The sequence below is a fragment of the Delphinus delphis genome, chromosome 14 (genome assembly GCF_949987515.2).
Source record: "Delphinus delphis chromosome 14, mDelDel1.2, whole genome shotgun sequence".
In the NCBI taxonomy this organism is placed as follows: Eukaryota; Metazoa; Chordata; class Mammalia; order Artiodactyla; family Delphinidae; genus Delphinus; species Delphinus delphis.
This window is the reverse complement of record NC_082696.1, coordinates 4398815-4410736: the sequence shown is the minus strand read 5'-3', so window position 1 is coordinate 4410736 and position 11922 is coordinate 4398815.

Sequence of the window (11922 nt, the reverse complement as noted above, 5' to 3'; positions counted from 1 at the left end):
CCACCAACTGTACAATGTCTGGAGGTCATTGGTAAATCTTAGGTTCTATGGGCACCAGCAACGAGATGGGGTTGAAGAGTGCAAAGATCACTCATCGACTTTAGGTTTCTGGCTTTGATAAACGAAGAAAGTATTTAATAACATCATCCCCATAATGCCCATCTGTACACAACATTAGATGACTCTTGAATGCCTTATATCCTGGTTCTTTTTTTAAAAGTGAAAGTACTATATAGCACTTATTTAGAAAAAGACCCAACTTCATTCAGATTAAAGTTTTGCCTTGCAGTAAAACCATTTTGTCAGTAGACTATTGCAACTCACCAAGGAAGACTTTTGCAAATTAATTACAAGTGATCTTCAAGTTATTCATTTTTACACAGTTTTAAGATTTCTCCACATACCCTAGCTTTGCTTAAAATACATTTTTTTAACCAAATCATCTTCTTTTCCCATTGGCATCTTCATCAAATCTTTGACAATGATCAGTGCTTTCCATTGTATCTTATGGTCTCAAAGATATCCATGCTGATTGGAGCCATCATTCCACAGTGGAAGGTATTCCTCTATTTATTCAAAGGTTACATGTCCTCTGGAAGCTTTCCAGAATCCACAAAACTTACATAATTCACTTAAATTTTTTTGATCCTCAGAAAGCCTCTACATGAATTATGGTGAAATATGCATGGCAAGGCTATGACTTTCCGTCATTCACCTCTTTCAATCACTCTATCACTTTCAAATTCTTTTGATGCATAGCCTTTCTAAGCCTGTGAACTTGCCTGCTTTCCTAAAGACCATGCCACTATTTTAGAAGATATGTTCTTTTAATAATGTGGGGAATACATTATAGGTAATGCAGAACATGTCCAAAAATGAGGAGAACTAACTGTATTTTAATCAAAACAAATGCAGAGATATGACTTGATTCACTGTATATCTTCCCACCAAGGCTCGTACACATCTGAAAGTTCCCCTGATCTGTGTATGCATATTTGTCATATGGGTTTTCAATTCAAATGGTAAATCCTGGGGAAAAATGTACATTGTTATAGTGTAATTCAGATTATGAGTTCAAATAATACAGGAATCTTGTATTATACATTCTGTTAAGATGGTCCTCTTAGTCTTTACACTAACTATGGATTGGGTTCACTTATTTCACATAGATATTTTTAACAGTACTTGAATGGAAATTACGAAAATAAACAGAACAGAATTCTATATCCATCACAAAGATTACCTATAGTTTAATAAACAGTTAATTTAGACATGTAAACATCTGTATGTGCATATAAAAGTTGAATTATAGATCATACATAATCAGAATCTGAGATGAAGAATGAAATTATCAAATTGAGACCATGTTTAAAAATATTAATAAGAAGCATAATTTATATATAACTATCATGATTCCACAAGACAGACTGGTATTCTTTCTTTTTTTAATATTTTATTTTACTTTTATTTATTTATGTTTGGTTGCATTGGGTCTTTGTTGCTGTGCGCGGGCTTCCTCTAGTTGCAGCAAGTGGGGACTACTCTTCGTTGCGGTACGCAGGTTTCTCATTGCAGTGGCTTCTCTTGTTGCGGAGCATGGGCTCTAGGTGCGCGGGCTTCAGTAGTTGTGGCACGTGGGCTTAGTTACTCTGCGGCATGTAGGATCTTCCCCCGACCAGGGATCGAACCCATTTCCCTTGCATCGGCAGGCGGATTCTCAACCATTGCTCCACCAGGGAAGTCCCCAGACTGGTATTCTCTTAACTAAAAGTGACCAAGACAAGTATAGTCCAGGTTGCCCTTTTCCTTGCCATTTTCTTTGACCAGCTCATTCTGTTATCCGTGTAACATTCACATACCTGTCACATGCCTTCATGCCCTACTGACCCATGTCCTAGGTTCAAGGGTGATAAATAACTGAAATTCAAGGTGCAAACTAGAGAGTCTTTATTTTCCATCTGCAAAATTCAAGTTATTTCTTCCTATTTAAAAAGTTACATATATAACTGGATCACTTTGCTGTATACCTGAAATTAACCCAATGTTTTTAGTTAGCTATGCTCCAATATAAATTGAAAAATTTTTTTAAAGTTATATAAAATAGTGATTAAAAACAAGGCTTTGAATCTCAACCCCATGACTTACATTGCTGTGACTTTGGCTGAATGTGTCAACTCACTCTGTCCAGATTACCAACTGTAGAATGGGCTTTACATCTACTCTCAAGGTCAAATGAGATATATATTACACTTAAAATGTTTTGCACAAATCCTGGCTCATAGAAAGTAACAAATATACAGGAGTTCTTGTAAGGGTTGCTGTATTCTTTATAAGGAGTTTTGCCTGTGATTTCACTTGGGTTGTGTTCGATATTGATGCATACATTTCAAAGCTGTCTGATGCATCTGGCTGCTAATACCATAGAGTGACTGCTCCTCTCTGCTCCCTTGGGAAGCAATGCTCTATAGAAAGCCCTGAATAGTAAGGCAGAAACAACTTCAATATATCTTTCCAGTATGGTATAGGTGCTCCTTATATCACACCACAGAAAACAATTTTGCTTTTTCAAATAAAATTATGGCCAATGTGTGCATCTAAGATGAGGAATTTAGGTTAGTAGATTAATAGGCCAACTGAAATAGATTCATGATATTAAGATAAAAATATGAAAGTCCCATTATATAGAAAATAAGGTAAAACTCAGAAAAAGTAAGGTCAGCTTTGCAGCAGATTTTAAGGTGACTTCGATATGGGACTTCCACACGACAGGTACAAAAATATGTACATTACAAACTGTGCTTCAAGTGATTATTAAATCAATGTGATTTTTTAACGGTGTGTTTCGACAATATTCAGTCATAATTCAATATAATATTGCCAAATGTATTGTGTGTGATTGCAAACTATGCTGGTCATGCTGAGAACATGAAATAAAAGTGGCATAGCCGCTTGCCCGGAACTCAGTCTCAGGAGAAACTTAAAGCTGAGCTGGCACAAGGGAGCATCGGGGTGCGCTAGTGGGAGGTCAACAGGGACAAAAGTTTTGCTTGCAAATCTTTTTCCTTATTTTACTCAAAAATATGACAGTGCAGAAACCTCAGACCACTTATCTCAATTGGGTTTCTAAAGAATGCATGATTGTACGATGTTTACATCAAATGATACTGAGGCTGGAAATTCCAAACTCTTTCTGGAGTGAGTGATGACTTGACACTGTCATCTGAGCAGAGTTCCTGTGCCTGGGGAGAGAAGCCCCAGGCAGTGGGGAGGGTGTAGGAGCCTCTCCCTATACCCATGAAGGGATCGATATGGGTGCTTCCATTCTCCCCTGCACCACTAGACTTCTGTTCTCACAGGATTCAAATAAGTGCATGTACCCAAGAAAACTGAAACCATACGTTCACTCAAGAACTTGTACACATGATCATAACAATGCTATTCACTGTTCATAAAAGTGGAAATACCCAAATGTCTATCAACTGATGAATACATAAACAAAATATGGTAATCCATACAGTGAAATATTACTTATATTCCCCATAAATATTCCCCATAAAAGGGAATGAAATACTGATACATGCTACAAAATGGGTAAACCTTGAAAACACTAAGTGAAAAGCCAGACACAAGTTGTATGATTCCATTTGAATTAAATGTCCAGAACAGGCAAATTCACAGAGACAGAAGGGAAATTAGTGGCTTCCAGGGACTGGAAAAATGAGGGAATGGGAAGTGGCTGCTTAATGGATATACTTTCTTTTCAGGGTGATAAAAATATTTTGAAATTAGGTGGTGGTGATGGTCACTTAACATTGGGAATATACTAAAAAACAATTAATTGTACACTTTTAAATGGTTAAATTGGTGAATTCTATGTTATGAGAATTTTATCTCAATTAAAAAAATTTATACATGGTATCAACTATGTATAGAATAGACAACTGATGAGAACGTATGGTATAGCACAGGGAACTCTACCTAACACACTCTGGTAACCTAAATGGGAGGGAAGTCCAAAAGGGAGGGGATATCTGTATGTGCATGGCTGATTCATTTTGTTGTTCAGTGAAGGCTAACACAACATTGTAAAGCAACCATACTCCAATAAAAATTAATAAAAAATAAAAATAAATTTATGCTCTCAAAAAACAAACAAATAAATAAAGTGCCTTGGGATGCTAAGCAATTTCCAGGAATCTGTGTGCAAACACTCCTCCCTACAATTCTAAAGAAAGTCAAGCTACCATCCTTTTTCTTAAGGGGTTATATTCTGTTATGCATGTGAAAAAAGTTTCCATCTGGGAAAAAGTCTTTCAATTGATTTCTTATTGGCAATTTCAACTATTTAATATTTCATTAACATATCATGTTAAGTTTATCTGTAATTTAATTACAAATAGATGATTAGGAGAAATATTCATTCTGTGTCCTTGTGCTGTTTGTATTAAAATTTCTGAACAATTTAGGAGATAATTCTTTCTAAAGCAATTTCCTTGTTTAAATCAGGCCATAAAATTGGATTACTTAATAGCAATGCAATAAAGCTGGACTGCTTTACAATCTTCCAGGTACTTTCACCTCTAATATTGCGTCTGATTCCCATGTTAAGTCTGTAAGATAAGTATGCCAGGTATTGTTACCACAGATCTGCAAAAGTAGACACTGAAGGAGAGAAATCAAGCCATTTCATTTTTAACTCAGTGGCATACCAGTGACTAGAACTTGAATTTTGAGATTCTTGCTGAAGAAAGACTCTGTCTATACCAGCACGTATGCTTACTTTAGCTATACCACACTTGATAACAAATATTCTGCTGGTGTTCTCAAACCTGATTGCGTAGTCAAGTCACCAGGGAGTTTTTAAATCATGCTTGGGTTACACACATCCACACACATGCACACACACACATACACATAAATGCATACACACCTGCATACATGGATAACATGAAGAGATTTTTAAATATTGGAAAATCATCATAAATAAATATTTACATAAATTATTATATACATGCTTACTTTATTCTTGACAGTATTTGTTGTAAAAATTTTAAATATGTGTAACCAGTGGAATTTAGAAATTTCACAATGAAATATGCCCCCCTTGTTGAGGTGACCAACACTATTTATATGATACATTTATGAGATAACAGCCATGTAGAGATGTTTCTACTCATTTATGCTCTTACAATTACATATACAATAAGAATTCTCAAATATGAAATTAAAGTCTTCTGTATTTGTGTCCTTTTTCCCTGCATGGTCTTCTAATTTCTGAAAGATCTGTGTTGTAAATTTACACCATAATAAAGGATTCATTTTCTCCTTGAATTCTACCAGTTTTTATCTTACATAAATCAAAGCTATATTTTAGGAGCCTAAATTCATGACTGTTGAATCTTGAAGAATTATACCTTTCAGCAAAGTAAATTTCCCTCATTTTACACAATTTTCACCTTGAATGTTATTTTATTGTTTATTACCATTGTCAATGTGCTAGCATGTAGCCCGTATCGTTTACATTCCTTTATTTATTTAGTTATTTATTATATTATCCCTATATTTATTTACAGATTCTTATGTCATTGAGATTTCGGTGTGCTTCACTGAAGAAGATTCTTCTGAGAATCTGTCTTTAATAAGTGACTTTAATCCTTTCATATTTATTGTTGTGACATATATATTTCTAGTTTTTCCTTCCATTTGTTTTCCTATGATCTATTGGCCATGCTTTCTAGTCATTTACTTTGTTTTCTTTTATCTGATATTTGTTGAAGGTGTCAAGATTTCTATGATCCATTTTTTTAAGTAAATATTTATCATTGTACAATCTACCTAAATTTTTTGGTGGTTACTCTGAAAACTTTAGCTTTTATTTTAAATTTCTAACAATATCTGATGCTAATCAAGAGATACAGCTTAACATATTTATTTATACCTTTCTAGTTTCTCTCCTCACTTCTGAGATGATATGATCTGTAATTTTGATCAATAATATAATTTATTAATTTTTATTCAATTTTTATTTTATTATTTTCTTTCCCATTATTGATGCCATTATTGATGCCTGTTCTTTCTGACTCATTTATTTTTTCTTGCAAAAATATATCCTCCAGAGATTTTTTGAAAAAGAATCTACATAAATACGTAAAGCAAAATTATCTTTACATTTCTAAAACTTATATCACTCTCATGCTTGAATGATAGTTTGACATGGATAGGAGTCTAGATAAGGCTTATTTTCTCTTATATTTTAAAGATATTTCTCTTTCTATATTTATATGTATTTTTACTGACAAGATGCCTGATGACAATCTGGCTGACATTTATTCATAGGTGATCTCTACTTTTATCTTTGGAGACCTTAAGGTTTTGTGGGGGTTTTTTTGTTTTTATTATTTAATGCATAAAATTTTTTACTGTGGTGTGTCTAGGCAAAATTGTGTATAAGTGTGTGTGTGTGTGTGTGTGTGTGTGTGTGTGTGTTCACTTAGGTAGTTCCTTGACTTATTTTTTATACTCCCTATTCAATAGGCTCTTTTAATCTTATCCTTATGTTATCTTTAATTTCTAATAAGTTTTCTTAACTTTTTCTTTCAGTCTTTCTTCTTCATTGTGACAATTAACAGTTTATTAATTCTCAGCTCCAAATCCATCCCAATTACCGCCTTGGGAAAATATAGCTGGGTTCTTTAAAAATTTTTCCTTTGCTAGTTTGCAGATGGTATCCTTGGTCAGTCGAAAGCAGGGACATTGAAGGAGGAAGGGTTTTTCTCCTCCTGGTTCTGGGCTGCCTCTCTGTCAACTCCTGCAGTATGTGTGGAGTTTCCTTTTGTACTGGGAAGCCAGCAGCACCTGGCCTCTTCCCATTGCAGCTGCTGCCAGCATCCCTTCAGGCAGCCTGGTAGCAGTGTGCCATTTTCAGTGGACCTCCTGTGACCACTCTCAGCACACGGCCCTCAAGTCCCTGTGCAGTAAGTGCTGGATTGGACACTTCCTCATGACTCATTTTCCTGGCAGCCCCTCTCCAGTGTTGTGCCACTGTCTGCATGCCCTCCTTTGGACACCTCACCAGGGACTTCCTTGACAGTTTTCAGTAAATTTCAGGGTGTGAACCCTCCTGTGGGTAGATCCATAGGATTCCAGAAAGCAAGTCCACAGTCCCAACAGAGCAGGACCTAGAGAACTTCTCCAGTATCTATTCTCTATGACCGCACCCTCCCAGTAAGTTCTGGGTCTCAGCCCTGGTGGAAGCATCTCATTTCTAGTGCTCTATCAGCCTTAGGCATGGTTAATCCATATGCCTCCTAGTCCTATATTCCTTATTGGGCAATCCTCTGTCATTTTAGTTTCCTGTTAATAATTATTTATATTAAGATTTCCATATTCATATTACTCTATGGTTTTTCTCTCCTTACTGGATCCTAACTAATGCAGAATAGGCATCAGGGACAGTCCCGTGAGATTGATCATAAAGATGGAATTTCAGAATTGGTTTGGCCATGCTCTGAGGATGAATGCAGAGCTGAACTCTTTGGGAAATTGGAAGCTAGTAGTTCATGGTGCACGCTGGCATCATAATTAATCAAGTTATCACCTAAGGTTAATTGTGATGAAGTGACAGCTGCAGAAAATGCCCTGGGACTCCAAGTGGCTATTATACTTGACTGTTATGGCAGTAGTGGTGACTATAAAGAGTGTGGGATGGATTCTTTTGAGTGCACTTGGGCGATTACAGATAGAATATGACAAATTCAGACTTCTAAGTATCAGCTTGCGTCAAGGTCTGAGAGCCAGAGTTCCCATCACAGCCCTGTAAGAATCTCTTATTTATTTTATCCAAATGGTTGATGCTGCTAAAATCAAACACAAAAGTTAATAACGTGGGTGGCTGAAGTGCAATAGCAGTTGAATGCAGTCTTGCCCATGTTCTCCTGTGAAAAACCTTTGAGGAAGAATGGGATCCTGAAATTTAGACTCGGAATACATGTCTGAACCTGATTAAATGGACAACACTGCATTTTCAAGTCACTCTGTCTCTTTTGTTGGTGGAAGAAGGTGGCCCTTTGTATCTGAAAGTCCTATGATCACCTCCCTTGGGCAAGTGACTTAAGAGGATGCTACCCAGTAGCACTGCCTCCTAGCAGGTGTTGGGATTGTACAGGTGGTAGGCTAAGTGGGGAGGAAGATAACACTAGATAAGGCTGTATTCATTGGTGTGGGCACACTTGCAGGATGTTCTGGACATGTCACATTACTTCATTCAGCTGGAGATGCTTCACTGGAACTTGTACTCAACAATGACCTCCATTTAATGAGGCTGAGATGGCCAGAGCTTCCTGGTGTGATATAGAAGAGGGAACCCAAAGGGAGACAGAAATGTTGTACTGGATTTACAAAATTAGAGCTCAACCTCATACTGCTTTAAGAGATAAACCTTAAATATAAGGACACAAAATGGTTGAAAGTTAAAAAATGGAAAATAAAAGATATACTATGCAAACACTAAACAAAGTTTAGATAGTTACCCTGATGTCAGTCACAGTAAACTTTAAAGCAAGAAGCTTCACTAGCAATAAAAAGGATCTTGCAAAATGATGCAATGGTCATTTGACTAGGAAAATATAACCAATATAAAATAAAACTAATTTATATAATTATAATGCAACCTGAAAATAGATAAAGCTAGGAAATTATTGAATTAAAAGAAGTACACAATTCATAGCAGAAAAACTTGTGCTCATTAGACATTGATTTGATTGCTTGTATATAGAACATTCCACAGATATTTAATATTATTAACACAAATGATCATTTGTAGAGTCTATATCAAACCAGAAACATTTAAAATTACTGGCATTCAAAATTACATGTTCATTCAGATGTAGAAAATAGAAAGCTATGAACAGTGACTTAACAAAAGATTTTGGTCACCTCACTTCTTTTTGGTGTCACCACAGGAATCTGGGTTCACGTTTTTGTTACTTTCTTTGCACTCCCCTGACCTCAAGTCATGGTCACAAAATGGCTGCCTCAACTCTAAACATTGCTTCTGTAGTCAGTTCAAGAAAAAGAAAAAAGATTCATTAAGCTCTGTTTTCCTTGAAAAAAAAGTTAAAGCATTTCTTGAATCCTCAGAATATGTTTCCCTTTATAAAGGCTGGTAAGCAAGCATGACTTTTCAGCCTCTATAATGGGAGGCAGCAGGGGAGGTGGAGTTACGAGTAGCTATTCCATTAGAAAATTGACAGCACCAGGTATAGTATATGTGTTTATTTATATGATAGTATATTTTCTACCAACGAATTGCACCTAACATACCTACTTATGGAATTTCAAATTGCTGGTAGGTAGGGGCCATGCCATATAGTTCATTTGTTTTTCTCCAGAACATGTAAAGAAAAAACTATCTTCCTACATATTTGATTAACTAATCCTCATTGAGACATTTTCTCACATGACTGAGAACCTAATTAAAGACCTATCAGCCACACTCTGAGCCCAAATGAGTCTACAAAGCCCTAAGAACAGCACTGCTTTATGCAGTGAAGTATTCCAGGGGGTGCTGGTACCCAGCCTTGCAGTGCTCAAGCATAGCTATCATCAAAGAACATTTAAACACAGATTTCACAATTAGATGACATCTGAGCTTCATTCCAACACTTAGTTTTTATGAAAAAAAAAGTTTGAATTTTCCCTTGAAAAAGAAAAATGTAATCTGTAGTCTGACACTTTAGCATTCTCATTTTTCAATTATGGAGCCCTGACTTCAAGAAATATAAAGTCTTATGTCAAATAAAAAATGGATTCTGAACTTCTATTTTCTGCAATAAGAAATGGACTGACTGAAGAGAAAATTAAATGTGGCGTACTTAGGAAGGGAACAGGAAAGTTTTACTGAAGTAGGAACATGGTCTGTCTCCAACTTACTACATGGCATTGAATTGAGAGTTCTTTGGATTCCACCCTCTGTGTGTTGCAGATTTTAATACTGATTGTGTTTCTTCATTAAATATATCGGAAATTTAGCATACTATCAATTTAAGTTATGCATCATAATTACTGGGGATGAATTGTTAGTGTGAGCTAGGCAAGTTCCCACAGTATTAAAATATTCCATAGCTGCCAGTCTTTGCCATCAATAACTGCACAGTCCTTTTTTATTCTTGTCAGTCATCTTCACCCTAGGCTATACTTAGGATACATAGGCAAAGTAGCTCATAATGTCGTCAATCTATTTATTTCAGTTTTATTCATTAACTCTATTTATCATGATGTGTGGGACTTTGGAGATGGCTCACAGTGATTCTGAAGATGAGGGTCATGCAGAAGATACCTCTATATTTCACATGAGCAGACTTGGCCTCATGTCATAACATTTTCAGGAGATGGCCCAAGAGAGTTACATTCACGCAAACTGTCTTCCATTTGTGTCCTATTTTGAAATATATATTATTCTACTAGGGTTGCTAGTCTGAATGTAATACAATGGAGTTATTTTTTCAATTAATGATCATCTCACTCTTTGATTGCTATAATTGCTCTTAATAAAGTTATCTGAGTTACTTTCTCCAAAGGTGTTATGATGTAATTTTTTGTGTGTTACAAGTTCTACTCATCTTGTGTGAAACTCATAGGCATTCAGGGATGTCAAGTAATTCAAGATGGAGTCACAGTGGCCAATGTGAACTTCCATATTAGTTGTTTTGAAATGTTGGATATAGGATGGCCAATCTCAGCATGATAAATCAAGAATGGTACTTTAGATAAGAAATTTGTTTTGGTAACATCCTTGGAAAGACTTTGCTGGAATTGAAAGAGCAATTGATAGAGGAAAGAACCCCTGGGACATAACCCTTATATCTTACTGACAGCCTCCTTTGAAATGAGACCACTGAGCCAGGAGACTTGGAGGCGCCTTGCTGGAGGATCCAACTCCAGGCTGGCAAGAGCTGTTCCAGAAGAGATGCTGCCAGAGACCCTGTAAGAGTAGAGGATGACTTCCTGCTCATGCCTGTCCTGAGACCTCTGTTGCTGGACCAGAGATGCAGCTTCTGCTAAGAAGTCTCCTTCCTGGACTGCTTGGAGTGGTTTGTTACTACCTATTCTGGTTCTACAAGTTTGACTAACTTGTGGGCTAATTGTGTGCAATAAACTGAGTAATTCCTGAATCGGATTTTGGCTACATTTCGTACACCTCCAATCTTGGGATTCTTACCTGGCCCCACCGTTGGCCCTGCGACAGAACAAAATCGATGCAGAGCAAAAAACTTGCATCACCAACCTCAAAAGTTCTCAACAAATATAACAGAGAGTTATATTTGTAAATGCCTAATGCTTATGTATAATAAATTGCTACAGAGAGTAATACTTTTGTATTGGTTTAGCCAAACACTCCTATAACAATGTCACAAAAATAGTCTCATTTTTTTTCTGATACATGTATAAATTTAAAGAACATTTATATCTTTTAAACAATAAGAATTAAATTTTGTACATGATAAAAGAAAGCATCTAATTTTTTTAAGTTGTGGAGTACTATCTTTTCTCTACTGATTTGAAATGCCACCTTTATCATAGATTAAATACATATATATATGGATCTATTTCCACACTTATTTTTTCTAAGTTATTGACCAATATTTTGAGTCAATACCACCATTACTGTAATAAGTTATAGTATATTTTAAGATATACATGTACAAAAATATTTGTAACAGATGATATTTTTGCTTAAACTTCCTATTCTTTCTTGAATAATTTTTGATAATTTATATTTTTCAACATTTTCAATTTTTTATACAATATGTGATATTTTCTTACAATTTTCAGTCACTTTTGTGTCTTTTTTTTCTCATTCCTCATGCAATGTGTGTAGCTATATTATCACACTTAAGTTTTTTCTATTGATTATTTTCGAAG